At 48.5% G+C, this 11332-nt stretch overlaps 1 long non-coding RNA gene across 1 annotated transcript; it reads right to left on the bottom strand.

The window, feature by feature from the left end:
• Window positions 1-5388: 5388 nt before the first annotated feature.
• LOC123351570 lies at window positions 5389-10657 on the bottom strand. The gene is made up of 5 exons (XR_006574038.1): window positions 10625-10657; window positions 9366-9395; window positions 7926-7959; window positions 6759-6791; window positions 5389-5539 (listed from the first exon to the last, which is right to left on the bottom strand). It is a non-coding gene; the product is annotated as an uncharacterized LOC123351570 (long non-coding RNA).
• Between the last annotated feature and the right edge of the window lie 675 nt (window positions 10658-11332).

Genomic DNA, 11332 nt, shown 5'->3' with positions numbered 1-11332 from the left:
ACCTGTCCCTGAGATCAGATGCTGTGCTAACTTCACCATGGTCCGTAAGGCTGGTGGTGGTGCCCATTGGCGTGTGATTGGACCTGAGGGTTTGCTGCTGCTGTTGCCACTCTGCACCCCAAGAGGTGGATTTTGGGGTCTACTGCAGCTGTTGGACCAGCAGACTGGGGGGTGAGCCAAGCATGAAAGCAGTGCTGTGTTGCCATTTAGATTGTCATTTAACAACTTTGTTTGCCCAAAATTCTTGCTAACAATCCTGAATCCAATTTCAATTTTTTTTTTAAAAAAAATTAATATCTTAGCCAAAAACAGAAAATTAAGTTGTTGACAATTATTAGTGACAGGTTTGGTTTGAGGCAGGGAGTGGGCCAGTTTTCATCAGAGAAACAAAAAATGTTGACTAACTTTCCTATAGCCTGTTACTCCTGATAAGAGCCCTCCAACAACTGTAATATGCTCATCTCCTTACTAGTGTATAAAGCAGGGGTTGGCAACCTACGGCACACATGCCAAAGATGGCAGGTGAGCTGATTTTTGATGGTACGCAGCGGCAGGCTGAGCGGCCAGCCCATCACTGCTCTGGGGTTCCGGCTGCTGCCCTATTGCCAGCTGGGATACCAGCCGCCGGCCCCACTCAGCACCTGCTGCTGGCCTGGGGACCCCCAAGGAACCCCAGACTGGCAGAGAGCTGAGCAGGCCAGCTGAACCACTCAACCTGCTGTCAGCCTGGGGTTCCATTCATTCAGCCGGCAGCGGGCTGGGGGGTTGAGTGTCTCAGTCTGCTGCCAGTCTGGGGTGCCGGCAGCACTCAGCCTACTGCTACTCCGGGGTTCTGGCTGCCGGCCCCTTGCCAGTCAGTAGCCCAGCCGCCGGCCCCACTCTGCCTCCTGGCGGCCGGGATCCTGGGTGGCAGGAGTTGGTGGTCAGAACCCCAGACCAGCAGTGGGCTGAGCAGGACCTGGGATCCTTGTCTAGGGTTCCAGCCACCAGTCCCGCTCAGCCCGCTGCCGGTCTGGGGTTTCATTTACTCAGCTGGCAGTGGCCTGAGCAGGACCTCAGATAATTACAATAGTTTATTTATATAAAATAGACATAGAGAGAGACCTTCTACAAACATTAAAATGTATTACTGGCACGAGAAACCTTAAATTACAGTGAACTTGGCACACCACTTCTGAAAGGTTGCCGACCCCTGCTATAGACTGACCATATGTTGTACTAAGATTCTCCTGCTTTTTTTTTTTCCTGAGTCAGTATAGCTTTTGCCAGCCCAGAAGTTGGGCAGCCAATGTTTTACATTTTCACAATGTTTTCTCCAACTTTCATAAAGTAAATACATAGTTAATATGAGTTAAAAAGGCCAGGGACACTTCCTTGTGAAGACTCTGTACAGCAGATCATGCTAGAGCTGTGAAAATGTCAGTTTTTGATGGAACTTTAGAGACAGTGATTTATCATGTATTTTATCATGTGAATGTGCTGCTATTGCCAATGTCTTTCCAAACAAAAATAAGGCACAATAGGACTTCTGTAACATTTCTGTGCTACCTTAATCTAGATGAAATGATTCTGTGCTGACTTCATTTTGGTCACTTTGTGCTTTACCTAGCAGTAAAACTAGGGTTATATTTTCCCACTGTTTGGAAACCGAGCTTATTAAACTGATTTTGCAGCCAAAAAAGCCAGAAAGATTGCTTTTAATTAAAAACAAATCTTTGTTTCAATACCTCTTCATATAAATTTCCAATAAAATTTTGACAAATTAAAAAAATTATATTATTTGCATCATTCTGTGAAATCAGAATTTTTTCTATAGGGCTAATTCTTTAGTGCTAGTGCATCAGCATTACAGTGTGTTTAATTAAGTTAAACTGGTTTTAATAACGTGAATGTGGCAAGTTTTCCAATACTGTATGCTTATATTTGTGTTGCTAAGAGCAGATCAGGCACAGGGGCACCAGTTTAATAATCTCGCCTAGGGCACCATAAATCCTAAGGACAGCCCTGTACACCTTTCTCTGCTAGACTGAAGAGCTCGTTGTTAAATATTTGTCCCCCTTGTAGGTACTTATCGGCTGTCATTAAGTCACCCCTTAACCTTCTCCTTGGTAACCAAAGTATATTGAGTTCCCTGAGTCTTGCACTATAAGGCCTGTGTTTTAATCCTTTAATCACCCTTGTGATGTGCTACATCTTATCCCGGGCCCCCCGAGAGAGTTAAACTGTACGGCTTGTGTTGTGTGTGTAAGCAGAGTCAGGATGAGCTCTACCCTGACATCTGGTGGTGAATTATGGGGAGTGTGGAAAGAATTTCAAGGAGTGGCAAAGATTCGCATTGCAATAGCCCATGGCAGCCTGGGATGGTTATTTTGACAGCTGGGATCCCCAATTTCTTTGTTATTTGGGTAGGAAGGAAAAAAAGTGCTGTCACCCTAATTATGTGAGTGAGGAACTATGAGACTGCTTTATGACAGAAATGACTCAACCTACATTAAATAGTACTTGCTAGACAAGGGACATGGGTTCCAAAACCCAGTGAATTGAGAGAGGGTGGGGGGTGGTGTGTGTATCTGATGGCATGGGTGCCTTTTGAGGGCTTGGAGCACCAATTGCACATCCTCCTCTCTCCACTGTTGAAGAGCAGAGCTAATTTTGAATCCTTTAGGAGTCCATCTAGAGGCTGCTGACCTGAATTAATGTTGGGCTAATGGTGCACCTGCACGGGGACTCCCCTGCTACAAGCTGAAACCACTAAAAGCTGAAATTACTGAAAGAGCTGAGCTTACTGAGCCGAGATCATGGAGTGCTGTGTCAACTAGTGGGGGGAGCCTGAACATCTATCGCTAAACGGCTGGCAGAGCAGAGCAGTCTGCAGCACGTTGGAGCAGCCCATGGAGCAGTGAGCAGTGTGGAGCGGTTTGTGGGGATGGCTGACGCAGTTCACGGGTCGGCTGGAGGAGCGGCACAGCTGGTGGAGAGGAGCCAGTCATGGTGAAGGCTGCAGCAGAACTCCACGGAGAGGCGGAGCAGTCGGCCCTGGCCCACGTAAGGTGCCCCTTAACAACCTGTGTGTGCCCCCCCCCCATTTCCACCCAGGCTGGGGGGGGGTGAAACTCTGCAGATAAACTTTTGAACTCTGGGGTGGCATTGACCAGAGACAGAGACTTTTGGGTTGTTGGACTTTGGGGTGATTGGACTTAAGACCCTACGGGGGAAAGGACATTGCCAAATGTACTTGGGGGTGGGTTTTTGCTTATGGTTTGTGTATAGTCCTGTTTGTGGTGTCTCTCCAATGTTATGCCGCATTGTTTCCCTCCTTTATTAAAAGGATTTTGCTACACTCAGACTCTGTGCTTGCGAGTGGGGAAGTATTGCCTCCTAGAGGCGCCCAGGTGGGGGGTATGTAATGGTCCCAGGTCACTGTTTGGGGGCTCGAGCCGGTTTTGCATTGTGTTATTGAAACGGAGCCCTGGATACTGAACCCGGCCCTTGTTGCTGCCAACTCAGAGGGGCAGAAGGGTTACCTGTGTTCAGTGGGATTCGGGGAGAGGGTCTGTTTAAGATACAGCGTAAGTTGAGGGGGCAGCACTGATACCGGGGGGTGGGGGTTGGACTGCATTGCAACTCTCAACAGGGGGTGCTTGAGAGAGGATCAGCACCTCATAGGGAGGGACCTCCAGACGGGCAGTGCCTGGGCTCTGTTCAGACCCCAGCGGCTTAAAATATGGAAGGCAGCTGCTGGGTCTCCCTACAGCAGTCTGGTGAGTGGCCAAGAGGGGGCGCTCAATCCGAGCTGTGACAGCTGCTCCCTAACAGGTTGTGTGGGTGTTGCCGCTTGTGCTGTCACAATTCAGGAGAGTGAGGAGAGGGGCTCTGGAAGGAGCTACCACTGTTTTCCCCAATAGTGTTCGACAACCGCCCGTCCTGAAATGATCCAAATAGCAGCCCTGCATCCATGTGTTTTGCAAAACATATTGTTCTACTGCCCTAGGCTGGGATTTTCAGACAGGGCTAAGGAAGTTAGGTGGCCAGGTCCTTTTATCTTTTTACACGTTTAGTCTCCTTTGAAAAATGCCACTCTAATGTCTTTTTTTTTCCTGAAAAGATTTTGTTTGTCCTGTGAAGGATGAATAGTGCTGGTCCCGGCATAGAGAGGGGGAGTGGATGAGGCTGAGAAGCCAGTGGAAGGGGCTGAAACCTGAAATAATTTAGAACAAGTTAAACCTTTTCATAAGTTTGTGCCGTAACTTGTGTCCTTTGAAGAAGCAAGACTGAGGTGCAGTTTCTGGGTTGTTTTGATGGCAGCGAATGCCTGTGTGATGTTCAGGCCAAAAGAGTGTAAGTGTTCGGGAAAGGGTTTGTTTTACGGAGTGCAGGGAGACATCTCCAGACCTCTGGGGAGTATGTGCTGGAACATCTACCCTGAAAGGAAAATTGCCACTTGTTCTCCCAGCCAGAACCCTGGGAACTGCCGCTCTGGAGCTCAGTTTACAGACCCTTTTCCTCCCTGCTCCATTGGATTTGTGAGTTGCTCAATTATTTATTTTTTCTCGGTGCTTCCCACCCGAGGGAGAGGGAAGGATACTGGAGAGCACAACCTGTTCCCCCTGCCTCACCTGCACAAAGTTCAGAATTCCCCAACAGAAATGACAGCACTTGGGCCTGGTCTAAACGTGAGGCCGTTCACCTCAACCTAATTCTGTCAGTGTCCACACTGCAGTCTTGTCCCGCTGATGAAAGTGCCCCACTACAGCGACATCATAACCCCACGAGAGGCGTAGCACTTGTGTTGGTGTAGTTAGAGTGACGCAGTGTCTGTGCAAACACTGTGTTTCTTATATCAGCTGTTTGCTGTCTTGAGCCCGGCTACCCCGGTTCCCCACTCCCAGCCAGGCTGCTGCCTGGAGGCTCCCTGCTTCCCGTTCAGGGAGTCAAGAACCCCGGGCAGCTGGACCCCGATCCCACTGGGGGTGACGGGTGGGGAAGGAATCTGAGCTCCTGGAGGGGAGCTGCAGGGAACCGAGAGCTTTGGCTCTCAGCCTCCCACACTGCCCCTCTCTAGTGTGTGTAAGCAAGGCTGGTGAGGACACACACCACCGACAGGAGGAGGGTAGTGTGGACATCAGCCACCACTGTAATTACTAACATAGGGCTGAAGTGTAGTCATGCCCTTGGAATGAAGCAAATCCCGTGCCAGTCTGCAAGTAAAATTAATTTACAGAGAAACATTTAAAACAGGAGCAATCCCAAAGCTTTTTATGCAGTTGCATTTATTTTTATTTTTGCAAAGCTCTTGGCATTCCCCAGGGCAACAGAGGGACAGAGCTCTTTGCCCTCTGTTACACTGAAAGACACCACAATCAATGAACAGCACAGTAATCAGTTAGAGTCCCAATCAGTATGATTTATGATTCTCATGTGGCCTTTGATTGGTCAGGAGAGGTGAGAGGCAGCAGCACGGGAAGCGTAATGGCATCGTCGACGGTTCATCAAATCTGGTTTCATCAGCGTGTCTCTTATTAATTCACCAACACAGGTCCTGCAGGGCCAGGGAGAGATGGCAAACAGCAATTACATTCCCAGTAATCCACTGGGAATAAGACAAGTACCCGCCCCCCATACCCTGAAGGAATTCCACCCCTTTCCATCCCCAGCCAGCTGGGTGCATTTTACATCAGTGCCCCTTGCAAACTGTGTTATTGATAGACTGGGAAAGGGAGTCATAGAGGAGTCAGAGCCCTACCGATCAGCTCCTCCCTCTGCCCCAGCAGTGTGCAGCGGTGGGCAGGAGGTGCTGGGGGCGAGGGAGTGGGAGCGAGGGTGGTGCACGCTTGGGGGAAGGGGTGAGTCTGGCAAAAGCCCCTAGTGCAGACTTCATTTCAGCTTAGGTGAGTCACTTCCCCTCTCTGGGCCTTTCTTTCTTCACTTTGCCTTCCTTCATTTCGTCTGATCGGTCACTGTTAAATGTACCAGAATCACTTTATAGACTCTCAGTGTCAACTGCCTCTGGAGTATCTATGGGCAGAGCACCACCAGCAGGGCTCAGTGTGCCCCCAAACCGCTAGGCAGACAAGGGCAGGAGTGATTTAGTGCTGCTCTTTCTCTGATCTCGTTGAAATGATGCTGGTTTCGTGGCAGTGGTTGAGCCAGGCAGTTACTGGGGTGGGAAATTTCCCAGCTACCTGATTGATTTCCGGCTTCCGTTCTACTGAAATATTTCTTACATCCCCACATGCTTCATTGTCTTCTATGTTAGGAAACCATTTTTTAAAATGGGATAAATTCTTTTCTGGTGTAAATGTGCATTTCTCTGTTGACTTCAGTGGTGCAAGGCCGATTTACATCTGCTGGGGACCTGCACCCTGGTGTAGTTGAGACCGTGTATACGAATGTCCGTGGTGATGCTATTATCCCCAGTCCAAAGGTGCAGAATGAGAGGGGTCCCAGTGAATCACAGCTGCCAGTGAGTCTGACTCTGCTGGGATCTGGTTCTTATCATGGCGGTAAAGAGCAGAGCCCACAGAGACCTCAGAAACGAGCTCTGGGGATAATGGGAGAAGTGACACTGCAAAGAACACCTGGATTAACTCAGACACCCCCCTCTGGGATTTAGAAGCCCATTGCTCTGCCTTTTGCCTTAATCCTTTCACATCTGTCTAGGCTTTTCTGGCTGACCACTGGGCTCAGCACCGGGGTTTCTGAAGAGGTTCTGTGATAATATAAGACAGCCTGACAGCAAAGCAACTTTGAATACTCACCCGTGGAACTCTTGCATATAAGCTCCCAGAAGCCTGCAAGGAAATTGCTGGGAGTTACTTGATTCTGCGCTTTCTCCAATACCATCAAAATGTAACGGATTCCCTCACATTGTCCATAGCTGAACCACACCATGGCTACGCTAGGAGCACCTTGTCACTACAGCTATCCCGGTGCACTTTTATCGTTGCAGTTTATTCTACTCCCTCCTGAGCAAAATAAGCTATGCAAGCAAAAGCACAGTGTTGCTGGTATAACTGTGTCTTACATGAGGGGTTTTTGCCATGTCAGCCAGGGACCAAACATCTTCCTACCCCAGACCAACACCACTGTGCCAGGGGAAGTCTGTGGTGTAGACATGTCTCCAGACAGCTCTGTGATGGGGAACATTCCCACTGCCCTTCTTTCTCGGTGCTGGGATTAACCTCCAGAGTTTGGCAGTTTTCTGGCTCCTCAGGATAAGAATTCGAGTTGGTTGGAATTTTGACGTCGGGGGAGAGAGGCTGATTTCAACATGCTGGGGACCTGCTCCATTGTATAGTTAAGAGTGTGTTTGTGATTGTCCATGGTGATACTATTATGCCAAGGCGCTGGAGCCGAATGACAGGATTCCCAGCGAATCACAGCTCCCAGCATGTATGATTCCAACTAGCAGGGGTGGGAGGGCAATCAGGGTCACAGCACCCCCCCCCCCCCATAGTCATTGGGGACAGAAAACTTCTCTGGGACCGGGGCCGTGGAGGCAGGGAATATCAAGTTCCTGCCGGGGCTGGACCCGGGTGGGTTGGGGTGGGAGGACAGCGAGATCCCCCTGGGGACGGCTTGGGGAGGGAGGAGCGTGAGCTTCTGTGCCCCACCCCAAAAGGGGTCAAATTTAAATTCCTGCGCACGCCCCTGCGAAGTGGCAAGTGATTCTTCAGATGGTTCTAAAGAACAGGCCCACAGAGATGGAACAAACCGGCTACTAGTATTAGAGGGGAAATGAAACTGCATAAAACATGTGGATTAACTGCTGGATTAACCCCTTTGGGATTTAGAAGCCCATTGCTCTGTTTTTTATCCCAGTCCTTGCACATATTCCAACTGACACTTCTGCAGGGTTTGGGCTTTCTAAGAGGGGCTGGGATAATATAAAACATCCTCACAACAAAGCAAATGTGATTACTCACCCTAAAACAGGAAACTAGCTACTCTCCCAGAAGCCTGCAAGGAAATTGCTGGGAGTTAATTGCTGTTGCTCTTTCTCCAATGGCATCAGAATTCCCTCTCATTGTCCATAGCTTAACCACACCACGGCTACACTAGCAGCGCCGTGTCAGTATGGTGATCCCAGCGTACTACTGCACTTTTGTCGGTGTAGCTTATTCTAGCTCTCTCTGAGCAAAATGATCTATACGGCAAACGCACGATTTTGCTGCTATGAAAGTATCTCCACTAGGGACATTTGCTAGCAAAGCCACTTCAGTCTGATGTCAAATATCTTTGGTCCCCAAACCAACACGGCTTTTCCAGCAGAAGTCTGTGGTATAGAGATGTCTCCAGACAGCTCTGTGATGGGCAATGTTCCCATTGCCCTTCTTTCTCAGTGCCTGGATTAATCTCCAGAGTTTTACAGTTTCCCTACTGCTCGGGATAAGAATTCAAGCTGGTTAGAATTATTACAAAGGGATTATTTTCTTGATTGACCTCCTGCATAGCACAGGGTACAGAATCTCAGCCAATAGGATGATCAGATGTCTTGATTTTGTAGAGACAGTCGTGATATTTGGGGCTTTTCCTTATATAGGCACCTATTACACCCCACCCACTGTTTCGATTTTTCACACTTGCTTTCTGGTCACCCTATCACATATGATTCCTCCATGTAGCCCATAACTTCTGTTGTATTTCGAGCATGCCTTTTATGAACATATCCCATCGAGATTTAAAGGCTTTCGGTGATTAAGGCCCTATCTCCATTACCATATTTTTGGCAAAATTTATGTGGCCCGGGGTGTGAAAAAAACACCCCCCTACGTGACATAAGTTTTCCCAGCACAAACAGCAGTGTGCACAGCGCTATGTTGGTGGGAGAGCTTCTCCGGCGGCTCATTTGGGGTGGTTTCATTACATCGATGGGAGAGCTCTCTCCCATCTGCATAGAGCGGCTATTCGAGAGATCTTACAGTGGCAGAGATGCATCGGTACAGCCATGCCGCTGTAAGGTCTCTGGCATAGACATTGTCAGAGACTCCACCACATCCTGGGTTAATCGTTCCTAAGGTTAACGAATACTATTAAAATTAGCACCTTCTCTCTTCATTCAGTTTGTCTAGCTTTGGTTTTAGCTTATTGGATCTTTTCTTCCTTTCTTTGATTAAAGAGCCATCTCCCATCAGAAGTCCCTTCCCCCTGCAGTTACCTGTATACCAGGATCGAGTCACCTCTTATCTGTCTCTGTGGTCAATTAAATAGATTGTGCTGCTTGTCTTTGGACTCCCCAGCCTCTCTCAGCTAGCCTGACCTCAGAGCCCACCTCTGGAGGCCAATGGCCTTCCTATGCTTAATCTGATTTAAAGGTCCCAAACTAATGTAAAAGCCCCAAAGGAGAGTAAATTCTGAATACTCACAGACAGGCCACCTCCAAGTCCTCCATCAACCTACAGGAAAAAAGCAAGTTACTAAAACATTAATTACTAGTCGCTGCTCTTTCTCTGGCAGCAGTGAAATGAGAATGATGCCCTAAAAGGAATTGGACTCAAACGGCTGCTGGTTGGGAAACGGGAGCCAGTGTGGTCTGGTAAAAAGGGAGCTGGGCTGGGAGACAAGAGCTTGGGGATCTGTTCTGGGCTCTGCTGCTGACTTTCCTGGTGACTTTAGATGAGTCGCTGCCCCTCTCTGTGCCTTTCTTTCTTCTCTTTGCCTTCCTTCATTTCGTCTGATTGGTCACTCTTAAATGCACCAGAATCACTTTACAGACTCTTGCATCTGAAGAAGTGGGTATTCACCCACGAAAGCTCATGGTGCAAAACGTCTGTTAGTCTATAAGGTGCCACAGGATTCTTTGCTGCTTTTACAGATCCAGACTAACACGGCTACCCCTCTGATACTTTACAGACTCTCACAGTCAACTGCCTCTGGAGTATCTATGGGCAGAGCACCACCAGCAGGGCTCAATGTGCCCCCAAACCGCTAGGCAGACAACGGCAGGAGTGATTTAGTGCTGCTCTTTCTCCGATCTCGTTGAAATGATGCTGGTATCGTGGCAGTGGCTGAGCGAAGCAGCTACTGGGGTAGGAAATTTCCCAGCTACCTGGTTGATTTCCGGCTTCCCTTCTACTGAAATATTTCTTACATCCCCACATGCTTCGTTGGCTTCTATGTTAGGAAACCATTTTTTTAAAATGGGATAAATTCTATACTGGTGTAAACTGGCATTTCTCTGTTGACTTCAGTGGCGCGAGGCCGATTTACATCTGCTGGGGAGCTGCTCCCTGGTGTGGTTGAGACCATGTATATGATTGTTTGTGGTGACACTATTATCCCCACTCCAGAGGTGCAGAATGAGACAATTCCCAGGGAATCACAGCTGCCAGTGTGTCTGACTCCACTGAGAAGTGGTTCTTATCACCATTGTAGAGAACAGAGCCTAGAGAGGCCCAACAAACCGTCTATTGGGATAATGGGAGAACTGACACTGCAAAGAACACCTGGATTAACTCTGACACCCCCCTCTGGGATTTAGAAGCCCATTGCTCTGTCTTTTGCCTTAATCCTTTCACATCTGTCTGGGCTTTTCTAGGTGACCACTTGGCTCAGCCTTGGGGCTTGAGAAGAGGTATTCAATAATATAAGGCAGCTGGACAGCAAAACAACTGTGAATACTCACCCCAGAGACGCTTCCAGATACACTCCCAGTAGCCTGAAAGGAAATGGGTGGGAGTTATTCGATCCTGCTCTTTCTCCAGTACCATTACATTTTAACTACTTCACTCACATTTCCCATAACTGGACCACACCATGGCCACACAAGCAGCACCTTGTAAAAGCCAATTGTATTTGGTGTATTTTTGGACAGAGCACCAGCAACAGGGCTGAGTGTGCCCCCAAACCGCTAGATAGAAAAAAGGCAGGAGTTCTTTAATGCTGCTCTTTCTCCAAGATCATTGAAGTGATGCTGGTGTCATCATAGTGGCAGTGGCTGAGACAGGAAGCTCCTGGGGTGGGACATTTCCCTGCCATGCAGGTGATTTCCACCCTGCCTCCCTCTGAACTATCTCCTACATCCCCACTTGAACGCTTCATTATCTGCCATGTGAGGAAACCCCTTTTAAAGACGCCAAATACTATGCTGGTGTTAACCGGCATTACTGTATTGATTTCAGTGGTGTGAGGACAATTTACATCTGCTGTGGAGCTGCTCCCTCCTGTAACTGAGACCATGTATATGACTGTCCATGGTGATACTACTATCCCCGCCCAAAGGTGCAGAATAACAGTATTTGCAGCCAATCACAGCTCCCCGTGTGTATGACCCCACTAGGGAGTGATTCTTAACAAGGGCATAAAGAACAGATCCCACAGAATCCCCAGAAAA

This window comes from Mauremys mutica, chromosome 17, assembly GCF_020497125.1.
Source record: "Mauremys mutica isolate MM-2020 ecotype Southern chromosome 17, ASM2049712v1, whole genome shotgun sequence".
Classification (NCBI taxonomy): domain Eukaryota; kingdom Metazoa; phylum Chordata; order Testudines; family Geoemydidae; genus Mauremys; species Mauremys mutica.
The sequence above is the reverse complement of the archived record's forward strand: the minus strand, read 5'-3'. Positions and strand labels throughout refer to the sequence as shown.